We start from the raw sequence: 12,422 nt of genomic DNA, 5'->3' as shown, positions 1-12,422 counted from the left end.
TCTGCGGATGAATCCCAGCGCATAGGGTTCATAATGTCACTTTTGCGCAAAGAGCCTCAGGAGTGGGCCTTTTCTTTGCAACCTAGTGATACATGCTTCAGATCAGCGGATAGCTTTTTTTCTGCTTTGGGACTATTATATGATGATCCTGACCGTGTCGCATCAGCTGAGACTGAGTTGAGACGTTTGAAACAGGGATCAGGTAATGTGGAAAAATATTGTACTCATTTCCGTCGTTGGTCTACTCAAACAGGGTGGAACGATTCTGCTCTGAAAAGTCTATTTCTTGCTGGGCTCAATGAAATGGTTAAAGACCTGCTAATTGCTTATCCTACACCTGAAGATTTGCAACAGGCTATGCAATTAGCTATACGGGTGGATAGGAGACTGCGTGCAAGGGTTAATGAGAGCAAATCCTCTGCTATGTCAGTTTCTGGTTATGAGAATGTGTGAACTAACAGTGGTGAACCGATGGAGATTGGATCGGTGGCACCTCGCTCTCAAGAAAAAGACCGTAGATTTTTTGAAAGCTTGTGTTTCTATTGCGGAAAATCTGGTCATTTGATTAAAGGCTGTGAGCTTCGTATGAAGAAAGAAAAAAAAATGGTCAGTCATGCCCGTATTGCCTGTTTAAATTCCAAGGGTGTATTTTTAGCTGCTTCCACGATTGCTCAGGAAAAATTAATGGAATTTCGGGTGTTTGTTGATTGCGGGTCTACTCTGAATGTAATTGATGGGGGATTCTTGGAAAGACTCAATTTAAAACCCGAACCTTTATCATCCCCCATTGCTGTAGTTTCTGTGGATGGTTCCCCTTTGAAGAATATTAATCTCAAGGTCTGTGAATTTCCTCTCACTATTAATGGTGTTCACCATGAGAAATTGGATTTGGTAGTTTGGAATAACTTGCCTTCTCCAGTAATATTGGGATTGCCCTGGTTAAAATTTCACAATCCTGTACTGGATTGGTCTACCAGTGAAATTAAATCCTGGAGCCATAAATGTTATGACAAGTGTTGTAACGGGCGTATTGCAGCTTTGGATAGGGGAGAATTGCCTGTTCCTATTCAGGATTTTTGGAGAGTTTTTTCTGAGAAGGAATCGCAGGTTTTGCCTCCCCATAGAGACTATGATTGTTCTATTGAATTTGTCCCTGGAGCGACTCTTCCTAAAAGTCGTTTATTTAACCTTACTATTCCTGAGAGGAAGGCTTTGGAGGAATACATACAGACAAGTTTGGCCGCCGGTCACATTAGGCCTTCTAAGTCTCCTGTGGCGGTTGGATTTTTTTTTGTAAAAAAAAAGGACGGCGGTTTACGTCCTTGTCTGGATTTTCGTGAGATTAACAAAATTACTGTATGCAATCCTTACCCACTGCCATTGATTCCTGATCTGTTTAACCAGTTAATGGGGGCCAAGTGGTTCTCTAAAATTGACCTTAAGGGGGCATACAATCTGTTGCGCATGAAGGAGGGTGACGAATGGAAGACTGCTTTAACACTCCTGTGGGTCATTTTGAGAATCTGGTTATGCCTTTTGGTCTTACTAATGCTCCTGCATTTTTTCAGAATCTTATTAATGACATCCTTAGACCTTTGATCGGCAAAAATGTGGTTGTGTATTTGGATGACATTTTGATTTATTCGCCGGATCTGGAGTCTCATTGGCGGAGCGTACGTGAGGTATTACAGTTATTAATGGACAATTCGCTTTTTGCTAAGCTGGAGAAATGTGAGTTCGCTGTACAGAGAATTAGTTTTTTGGGTTACATTATCTCCAGCGATGGTTTTGAGATGGACCCGGTGAAAGTTCAAGCTGTACAGGAATGGCCTAGGCCTATTGGTTTGAAATCGATACAGAGGTTTTTAGGTTTCGCCAATTATTACAGAAAATTCATAAAAAATTTTTCTAGTATTGTCAAACCTCTGACCGATCTCACCAGGAAAGGTGCTGATGCGGTTCAGTGGTCTTCTGAGGCCATTGAAGCTTTTGTGTATCTCAAGGAGAGGTTCACCTCTGCTCCCATCCTTATGCAGCCTGATGTGACTAAGCCGTTTTTGGTTGAGGTTGATGCTTCCTCTGTGGGGGTTGGCGCAGTATTGTCTCAGGATAACGGGGATGGATTACATCCCTGTGCCTTTTTTTCAAAAAAATTTTCGGAGACTGAACTGAATTACGATATTGGTAATCGGGAATTGCTGGCTATTAAACTCGCATTTGAACACTGGCGCCACTTCTTGGAAGGTGCGGAATTTCCCGTTCAGGTTCTTACGGATCATAAAAATCTGATATATCTTGATGCTGCCAAGCGCCTGAATGCCCGTCAGGCTAGGTGGGCACTGTTTTTCTCGCGGTTTAATTTCTCCGTTACTTACATCCCTGGTACTAAGAATGTTAAGTTGGATGCCTTGTCTCGCAGTTTTTCTCCCATAGTCGGTGCTGAGAAAGAGGAGAACATTTTACAAGAAGGTGTTGTGATAGCTGCTTTGGACTCCGTTTTGGAAGATGAGATTCTTAAAGCACAGGAGAATGCCCCATCTAACACTCCTCATGGGAGGTTGTTTGTGCCTGGGACCTTTAGGAGAGATTTGTTTGTTGAGTGTCACGAGTCTCGGTTGGCAGGTCATCCCGGAATCTCTGAGACCAAGAGACTGGTGGGTCGCAGTTTTTGGTGGCCTGGATGGCAGAAGGAGGTCATTAAGTGGGTGCGTCAATGTACTATATGTGCTAGATCTAAGTCCTCACATACTCCTGCTGCGGGGTTGCTTTGTCCTTTGGAGGTTCCCAGTGCTCCTTGGACACATTTGGCTATGGACTTTATAACTGACCTTCCCCCCTCTGAGGGTTTTACTGTTATCTGGGTGGTCGTGGACCGTTTTAGCAAGATGTGTCACTTGGTTCCCTTTGTCAAACTGCCCTGCGCTAAAACTCTCGCTAAGGCCTTTATCAAGGAAATTGTCAGACTTCATGGCGTTCCTACTGACATTGTTTCTGATAGGGGTCCTCAGTTCGTGGCTCGCTTTTGGCGTGCCTTTTGTGACAGGTTGGGAGTTCATTTGTCGTTCTCGTCCGGATATCATCCTGAATCTAATGGCCAGACAGAAAGGAAAAACCAGGATGTTGAGCAGTTCTTGCGTTGTTTTGTGGCAGACAATCAAGAGGGGTGGTCTGAGTTTCTGCCACTTGCTGACTTTGCTCTGAACAATCATACATCTTCTTCTGCTGGTTGTTCGCCTTTTTTTTGTTGTTCTGGGAGACATCCGTCGTTTGGGTCGTTCTCCAAGTTGGGATCTGCCGTGCCTGAGGAGGAGAATTTTTCCGGTGATTTGGAGAGAGTTTGGACGGATGTGCGTGGTAATCTTCAGGAGGCCAACAGAAAATCTAAAGACTACTTTGATAGGAAACGACAGGAGGTTTTGTTCGCTGTTGGTGACATGGTTTGGTTGTCCTCTAGGAATCTGCGGTTGAGGATTCCTTCTAAGAAATTGGGTCCCAAGTTTGTAGGGCCCTTTAAGGTGCTTCAGGTTGTCAACCAATCTGCTGTTAGGTTGGAGGTTCCTACCTCCTGGAGAATTAATCCGGTATTTCATGTCTCTCTGTTAAAAAAAGCTGTTGTGTCGGATGGTGATGCCTCTGCCTCTGTTCCTCCGGTGGTGGAGGATGGGGAATATGAAATTTCTCGCATCCTTAACTCTAGACGGTATAGAGGTAGTTTGCAGTATCTTGTGGCCTGGAAAGGTTTCGGACCCGAGGATAACTCTTGGGTGAGGTCAGATGATGTTTCCGCGTCCAGACTTATCAGAGCGTTTCACAGGAGATTTCCTGATAAGCCTGGTCCTAGGGGATCCCGGAGGATCCTCTTAGAAGGGGGGGTACTGTTAGAACCTTGCTCTTAGGTTTTTTCCTTTGCTGGTCACATGACCTTGTTGGCCTATTTAATCCTGCTCCGCCCTTCTGGCTTTGCTGGACTTCATTGTATAACTACTTTCTAGCTAGCCTGTGCTCTGTATCTAACTCTGTTAGTTTGCTTGGTCTACGGACCTCTATGTTCTATATATTTTGTTTGTTCGTCTGTCTGCTACTATTTCTGTTAGGTGTCCCATTTTCCTCCCAGTCCTTAGTACTTGTAGGGATTCCTTCCCCACATCTATAGGTCTCCGTACAGACTAGCTTAGGACTTTAGCAGGTCTGATCGCAGGATCAGGTTCCCTGTTACATCGTAGGGATTCAGCTGAGTTCTATCGTAGGGACAGATCTCCTCTCTTTCCTTAGCTCTGGTAGCAGAACATAACAATAAGATCCCTTTCTTACGGCCACGCCAATCGCTACAAATTCCAGATGAGGCACAAAAACAGCAGGTGCTTCAACGGATATCAAGTGTTCCTTTAAGTGGGCTCTCCTCCACATCAACTTCAACATCACAAATACTCCAGTCCTCAAAGGTGTCACCTCAATCGCACTTGCTTCCTCACAGCTCCCAAATCTCCAGCTGCCCGTCTGAGTATGAGGTAGAACAGATGGTTGAGCCTGCAGAGCTGTTTACTCATACTATAGCCTGGGAATCAGAGGTCGGCTCCAGTGCTTCAATGAATCCAGACGAGGAAATGATCTGCACTGATGCCCAGAATCTTTATGAGTCGGATCCAGGACCATACGCTGAAGGTTCTGACCATAATGTAGACCCTCATTCCCAAACTGTAACTCCTGTAGGTGGAGACAATGAGGAAGACGATGATGAGACTCAAATACCTGATTGGAGCGACAACTTTAGTTTTTTGTCAGGGCAGGAACAGGTTGGCTCTGAGGACGACGGGTGTGATAACACACAGGGTGATGATGATGAGGTTGGAGATCCCACTTACTGTCAACCCACAGTCAGCCAAGAGATGAGGTCAGCAGAGGAGGTGGAGGAGAATGCTAGTGACGACGAGGTCAGGTTGTGCCTTCCTGGACAGAGACGTAGTACTGGAAGCACGTCAACAACTGCATCCTCAAACACAACTCTGCCTCTCACCACAAGTCGTGGTTGCTCTTCAGGTCGCATGGGTGCTAAGCCTTGCATAGCCTGGACATTTTTTCAGATCGATAAAGATGACCCAACTCGTGTTATCTGTAACATTTGTCAGCAAAAGCTAAGTAGAGGCCAAAAAATACATAGTTTGAGTACTTCATGCATGGACCGGCACATGGACATGAAGCATAAGTTGCAGTGGGAAGCTCAGTGTGCTACAATGCGGCCTAGCCAGCCGGGCCAACCACCGTCTGCCATATCTTGTGCATCCGCGGCCTCTTCATCCTCTGTGACTGGGGGGACAGCAGTCACACCTGTTTTGGGGCGCAGACCTGCCACCTCTTTACCCGCAACAGCCAGCGTGATTGGCAGGTCATCATTTTCTTTGGAGGTGGTAACACCAGCTGGTGTTGAGCGCTGTCCGACATCGATAGCACCACCTTTGGATCAAGGCAACCTAACATGTCCGCCTGCATCTTCCTCACAGACCGGCAGTTTGCCGGGGACACCCTTATCAACCCCGTCTAAGCACATTAGCCAGCCCTCGGTCCCTCAGATGTGGACAAGTAAAAGACCATTTCCTACTAGCCATGACAAAGCTAAGAGGGTGATTTTCACCATCTGCAAGCTCTTGGCTACAGAAATGCTGCCTTTCCGCCTGGTGGACACAGAGGATTTTCGAGACGTTATGTCCGTCGCAGTGCCCCAGTACCAGATGCCCAGTCGGCACTACTTCTCAAAGAAAGGTGTGCCTGCGCTCCACCAGCATGTCGCACACAACATCACCGCTTCTTTGAGAAACTCTGTGTGTGACAGGGTGCATTTCACCACAGACACTTGGACGAGTAGGCATGGACAGGAACGTTACATGTCGCTGACTGGGCACTGGGTAACTATGGTGACAGCAGGACAAGGGGCTGCTGTCCAAGTCTTGCCGTCCCCACGAGTTGTGCGGCAATCCTCTTTATCTCAAAGGTCCTCCACTGCTTCTGCCTCCTCAACCTCCTCTCGTTCCTCCACCTGCACCCAAAGCCTGTCTGGTCATGCCACAAGCTTTCTAACTGCGCAGAAGGGATCCTGCACACCTCCTTACTATGCTGGCAGTAGGGCTCAACGTCATCAGGCGGTTTTTACTTTGAAATGTCTGGGAAATGTGAGTCACACAGCTGAGGAGTTGTGGTCAGCTCTGGAGAACCAATTTCATAAATGGTTCTCTCCACTGGACCTGAAACCAGGGAAGGTCGTGTGCGACAATGTTGCAAACCTGGGTGCGGCCCTTCGCCGGGGCAATGTCACACACGTGCCTTGTATGGCTCACGTGTTGAACCTGGTTGTCCAGCAATTTTTAGCCCACTATCCCGGATTAGATGGCCTTCTGCAGAGGGCACGGTCGCTGTGTGCTCACTTCCGCCATTCGCATCCCGCAGCTCAGCGACTTAGATCTTTACAGAAGTCGTTGGGCCTGCCACTTCACCGGCTAAAATGAGATGTGCCTACCCGGTGGAATTCAACTCTGCACATGTTGCAGCGACTGTGGCAGCACCGACAAGCCCTGGTGCAATACGTTCTGACGTATAGCCTGGGCCAACGAGATCCAGAGGTGGGGCAAATCACGCTGGAGGAGTGGTCTCAGATCAGGGACCTATGCACCCTTCTGCACAGTTTTGAAATGGCGACGAAGATGTTTAGTGCTGACGATGCCATTCTCAGCATGACTATTCCGGTGATTTACATGCTGGAGCACAAGTTAAACAGAATTCGGAGTCAGGTGGTGGCACAAGAGGAGGTGGAGGAAGTAGAGGAGGAGGAGTTGTATGCGGAAGGGCTAACATCAGCAAGGTCCAGCCGGTCGGCAGCACCAAGGCGGCAGGCATGTGAGGGTGGGGGAGATGGTTTTACCAGGGCGCATGGTAGCAGCCAAACTAGTGAGGAAGGTGCAGGAGCCCAGGAAGAAGTGGAGGACGAACTGATGGAAGACTCATCAGATGAGGGAGACCTTGATCACATTTCTGTTGTGCAAGGTTGGGGTGAGAGGACAGAGGAAGGAAGCATGATTGTTACCTCACCACCAACACAACAGGGACTTGGTGCTCCTGGATGCGCAACACACATGAGTGCCTTCTTGCTGCACTACCTGCAACATGACCCTCGAATTGTGAGAATTAGAAATAATCCTGACTACTGGGTTGCCACACTGTTAGATCCCCGGTACAAAAGTAAATTTGCAGAAATTATTCCTGCCATAGAAAGGGATGCACGCATGCAGGAGTATCAGCAGAGACTGTTGCAGAATCTTACATGTGCTTTTCCACAAAACACAAGTGGTGCACGTAGTGAATCTCACAGTTCCAACTTGCCAACCGTGAGACCGTCGAGTGTTCAGCACTCAAACCGTAACAGAAACACAGTATCTGCTGGTAACATCAATTTTGTGGAATCATTTCACCACTTTTTTAGCCCATCCTTTGCAAGGCCACAGGAGACAAGAAGTCTGACACGTAGTCAACGCCTAGAGACGATGGTACAGGAGTATCTCCAAGTAAACATTGAAGCCATGACTGTGTCACTGGACCCTTGCTCTTTTTGGGCTTCCAATCTGGATAAATGGCCGGAGCTAGCCACTTACGCCTTGGAGATCTTGTCATGCCCCGCAGCCAGCGTTCTGTCTGAACGTGTGTTCAGCGCTGCTGGTGGTGTGCTGACAGATAAGCGCACGCGGCTCTCCACTGATAATGTAGACAGACTCACGTTTATAAAGATGAACAAATCATGGATCCGAAACGACTTTTCTACCCGTGTGTCATCCTGTGGAGAGTAAAAGCTTGATGATTGGTTAAAATCACCTCACCAACCATTTTAAGCTTTCAAATTACTAATCATGTTCATCTGTATCTTGGCTGGAAAATTATTTGGGCTTTGTAGCAGTGTGCAGTACTGATTCTATTAGGCCATCTATACTAAGCTCCACCAGATTTAAAATTACTTATCATGTTTATCTGTATCTTGGCTGGAAAATAATTTGGGCTTTGTAGCAGTGTGCAGTACTGATTCTATTAGGCCATCTATACTAAGCTCCACCAGATTTAAAATTAATAATAATTTTTAGCTGCATCTAGCCCGGAAAATAATTTTGGGGCTTCGAGATGCGCAAGACACATAAGTGCCTTCTTGCTGCACTACCTGCAACATGACCCTCAGATTGTCAGAATTCGAAGTAATCCTGACTACTGGGTTGCCACACTCTTAGATCCCCGACACTCTTCGATCAACCTTTTCATTTTAATAAAGATCAAAAAAATGGTCATTTTTGAAATTATAAGCATTAGCAGGTTATTAGAAACTGAAATCAAACAGTTTTCAACTCAAAACTTTATTCTAGGTGATGTTACATTTGCACATAGGACCCCTTGTTCGAAAGGAGCTTCTGAACTCTCTCGTCCATTGAATTTGTCAGGTTTTGGATGGTTTCTGCTTCAGTTGTTTTGCATGAGGACAGAATACCCTCCCAGAGCTGTTGCTTAGATGTGAACTGCCTCCCACCATCATAGACACTCCTTTTGATGATGCTCCAGAGGTTCTGAATGGGGTAGAGGTCAGGGGAGCATGGGGGTCACACCATAAGTTTGTCCCCTTTTATGCCCATATCAGCCAGAGATGCAGATGTGTTATGTGCAGCATGAGACGGTGCATTATCATGCATAAAAATGATCTTGCTGTGGAATACACGGTTCTTCTTCTTGAACCATGGCAGGAAGTGCTGTTTGAGAAACTCCACATACATTATGGAGTTCATCTTTACCCCTTCAGGGATCATAAAGGGGCCGACAATCTTTCTCCCCATGATTCCAGCCTAAAACATTACTCCACCACCTCCTTGTTGGCGCTGTAGCCGTGTTTGCGTGGGGTGTCCATCAACCAGCCATCCTCCACTCCATCCATCTGGACCATCGAGCGTTGCATGGCACTCATCCGTGAACAAAACAGTTTTGAAATCAGTCTTCATGTAATGTTTGGCCCACTGGAGCCATTTCTGCTTGTGTGAAGTGGATAGAGGAGGTCGACAGGATGGCGTATGCACAGCTGGAAACCTCTGAAGGACCCTGCATCTTGTTGTTCGGGGGACGTTGGAGGCAACAGCAGCTTCAAAAACTTGTCTGCTGCTATGACAAGGCTTTTTTGCCGCTGCTCTTTTAACCTGATGTAATTGCCTGTAGGAAAGAGTCCTCAATTTGCCCTTATCAGCACGCACACATGTGTACTGTGAATCAGCTACATACTTCTTGATTGCCAAGACACTTCATCCTGATCATCGCACAATGTTGATTGTAGTCATGCCTTGACCTAAACACTCCACAATTTGTTGCTTCTCAGCAGCCGACACATCCTTTTTCTTTCCCATTTTGGCAGAAAATGTAGGCTGCTTAATAATGTGGGACAGCCTTCTTAAGTAGTCTTGCCTCTCATTGGACACACCTGCCAAACTAATTAGCACAGGTGTCTGCAATTGCTTACAGTGATATAAAGAGCCCTGACACACATCACCATCAATGAGTTTAACTGACAAACAAACAAATTCTTCCCTTATCACTTCTAAACACTTTTTGCATAATAATTTGGAACACAGTGTACATGTGCTTTTCCACAAAACACCAGTGGTTCACGTAGTGAATCTTACAGTTCTAACTTGCCAACCGTGGTCTGTATGGAGTTGTTCAATAAAGGGCCCAAAATTAAGATAACATAGATGGGAGAGGTCTCTATGAATAGGAATTCCTAAGTATTTGATACCCTGTGAGGGCCAGGCAAAGGGAAAGTTGGACTGGATGGAATCCTGTATGGATTTGGGGAGGGAGACATCAAGGGCCTCAGACTTCGCTGCATTGATTTTAAAATTTGACCATGTAACAAAGTGATCTATTTCAGCTACAACAGCAGGGATGGATATATGTGATTGAGTGATATATACTAGGACATCATCAGCAAATAGAGAGCACTTATACTCGGTGTCTCCCACCTCAATCCACCTAATATTGGGGTTATGGCGAATTGATGAGAGCAGGTGCTCCATCACTAGGATGTATAAGAGAGGGGACAGAGGACATCCCTGCCTTGTCCCATTGGTGATTATGAAAGGTGATGAAAATGTTTTGACGCGCCCCCTGGGCCTTGGGACACCCGGAGCCGGACCCTTTTTGGTGGATGCTGGTAGTTGTAGTCTCCGTGGCGGAAACCCGGTTCCGTGGCTCAGGGCGGTCAAACCAGTGGCGGAACTATCTATGTGGTTTTGATGTTTAAATGTCCGACTACGCCACCCGTGGATTGCGGTCAGAGTGAACCGCCGCTGCAGGGCAGACCGCTGAGGCTGGTGTTGTGGGTGCAGCAGAGCATAGCATAACTCCCCACGGGAGGAGTATAGCCTCAGGGCAGTGTATGCGGAGGATGGGGGTGATGGTGCAGGGCAGCAGCAGTAACGACACGGAGTCAGTGATGCAGTCCAGGGCCTTTACTCACAGTTCTTATTATCCAGACCACGTCTGCAGGTAACGGCTGCCCACGTCGTACTGTGCTCACCAGGTGAGGGGCTCAGACAACTCCCAGATAACTTTGGAACGCTTCACAGGACCCTTTGTGAGTCCTCTGACTGGCCTTTCTTACCAACCCTTCTGTCCGGCTGCCTCGGGCCTCCTCTTGGTAAACTTGGCGCCAGTTTCCCTGACCCTATGTGGTGCCTTCCTAGCGGGTGTAGCGAGGGGCTGCGCCACATAAAATGTCACAGCCTCCGCTTTCTAGCTGAGGGTCGTTTCCCGCCTCCACTAGTTTCGGGGACCGGTCTCCCCCTTTGGCCTGACCCCTCCACGCAGGTGGATTCGGGCGTGCAGTGGCGACTCGCCCATCCGCACCCCTGGGATCCCTTCGTTCCTCGTTCCTGGAGCCTTCTCCGCTCCTCTTCCTTCCTTCTCCCTCTTCCAGGCCTGGGCCTCTGTTACTAGGCCCGCCTCCGGAGCAGAGCTCATGCAGAGCCCCTGCTCACTGTCACTTCTACTCAGACTTCTCTGCACTGAACTAAGATGGTGCCCACCTTTTATACTCCCTTCTCAATGCACCCAGGAACTGCTTCCTCCCTGCTCCTGCACTACAGGGTTCCCCTTCCTCAGTGTTCCCTCCCCCCACTCCAGCCAGGGACAGGGACTGTCGTGCCCATCTCAGGGGCATATTGGTCGCCCTGCCCCACGGCAATGTGGTGTAATGCATGCAGGTGTCGGGTCCTGATCCACACTCCATCCTTACCTGAGAGTAAGATATCACACCTCTGGGTGAGGTGCAATACCTCTAGCAACCGAGCCCTCAGGGTGCTACAGTTCCATTTATCTTCAGCCTAGGTGACGTATTGCGATACAGGGCCGTGATTTTGGCTATAAAAGGGTCCCCTAGACCACTACCCCAAACTTTTTAAGAGAATAATATATGGCGTGCCAGGAGACTCTATGGAATGCTTTCTCAGCATTCAACGAGAGTATCTAATTACAAATTTTTAACTGCATCTATCCCAGGAAATACTTTGTGCCTAGTAGCAGTGTCTGCTAGTCAGCGGATTATCCCGGCTGTTAAGCAAGCTACACCACCTGTAGTTTGGACACTTAATTTTTTCAAAGGAAATGCTTCGGGACCACGGGATACTCAGTGAAGAGCATCAGGAGGCACCCCAAGGCATAGGGGCTGGGACTGGCAGTAGGATGCCTTGCGGTGGACAGCCGAGCTCGATCCTTATAAAAGCTTTTTAACTGCAGCAGCTTTAGTGGACACTACTGGAGCTGGAATTACGCGGCTGCTGGCATGAGACTTGAACTCCAATATATCCTTGTAAATGGATTTAAAGTGTATTCATTCAAATTAGAGAGACAATTTAAATTAAAAAGCTTAGAGCTGCCTCCACCACAGGGGGGCTCGCTCGACCCACCAGCGGACAGGCACCAGTATTGGGAGAGGGGGGCTGGCCGTCAGGGTTCACCGCGGCTCTGGCACAAACCCGGCGACACGGAGGTGGCACGGGCAGGAGCGGACTGGCCGTGTCGGCTTCTCACTTTTTGGATTTTAGAAGGGCATGACATGCCTATATCTGTGTCTCCCCCTCCTTTAACTCCTCCACCTCTTTTCTTTTCGCATGACTATATGTACTTGTCACTTTTCCATGTGTTAGTTATGTCTTCTGAGCAGTTTGTCAGCTTTTGGACACCTTATGCACCTGTCAAATTTTGTTTGAATGCAGACTGCACATTTTCTGTTAGTACAATAAACCTCATTTCAAGGCAGAAACATTACTGTGTCCAACAGTTATTACATATAAACAAACTGAAATAGCTGTTGCAAAAAACACCAATTTTAAGAAAACATTAAGCTTAAGATTAATAGC

Source organism: Phyllobates terribilis, unplaced genomic scaffold, assembly GCF_046119375.1.
Source record: "Phyllobates terribilis strain yellow unplaced genomic scaffold, ASM4611937v1 Scaffold_1__5_contigs__length_1240528914, whole genome shotgun sequence".
Lineage (NCBI taxonomy): Eukaryota > Metazoa > Chordata > Amphibia > Anura > Dendrobatidae > Phyllobates > Phyllobates terribilis.
This window is presented reverse-complemented; position numbering follows the sequence as displayed.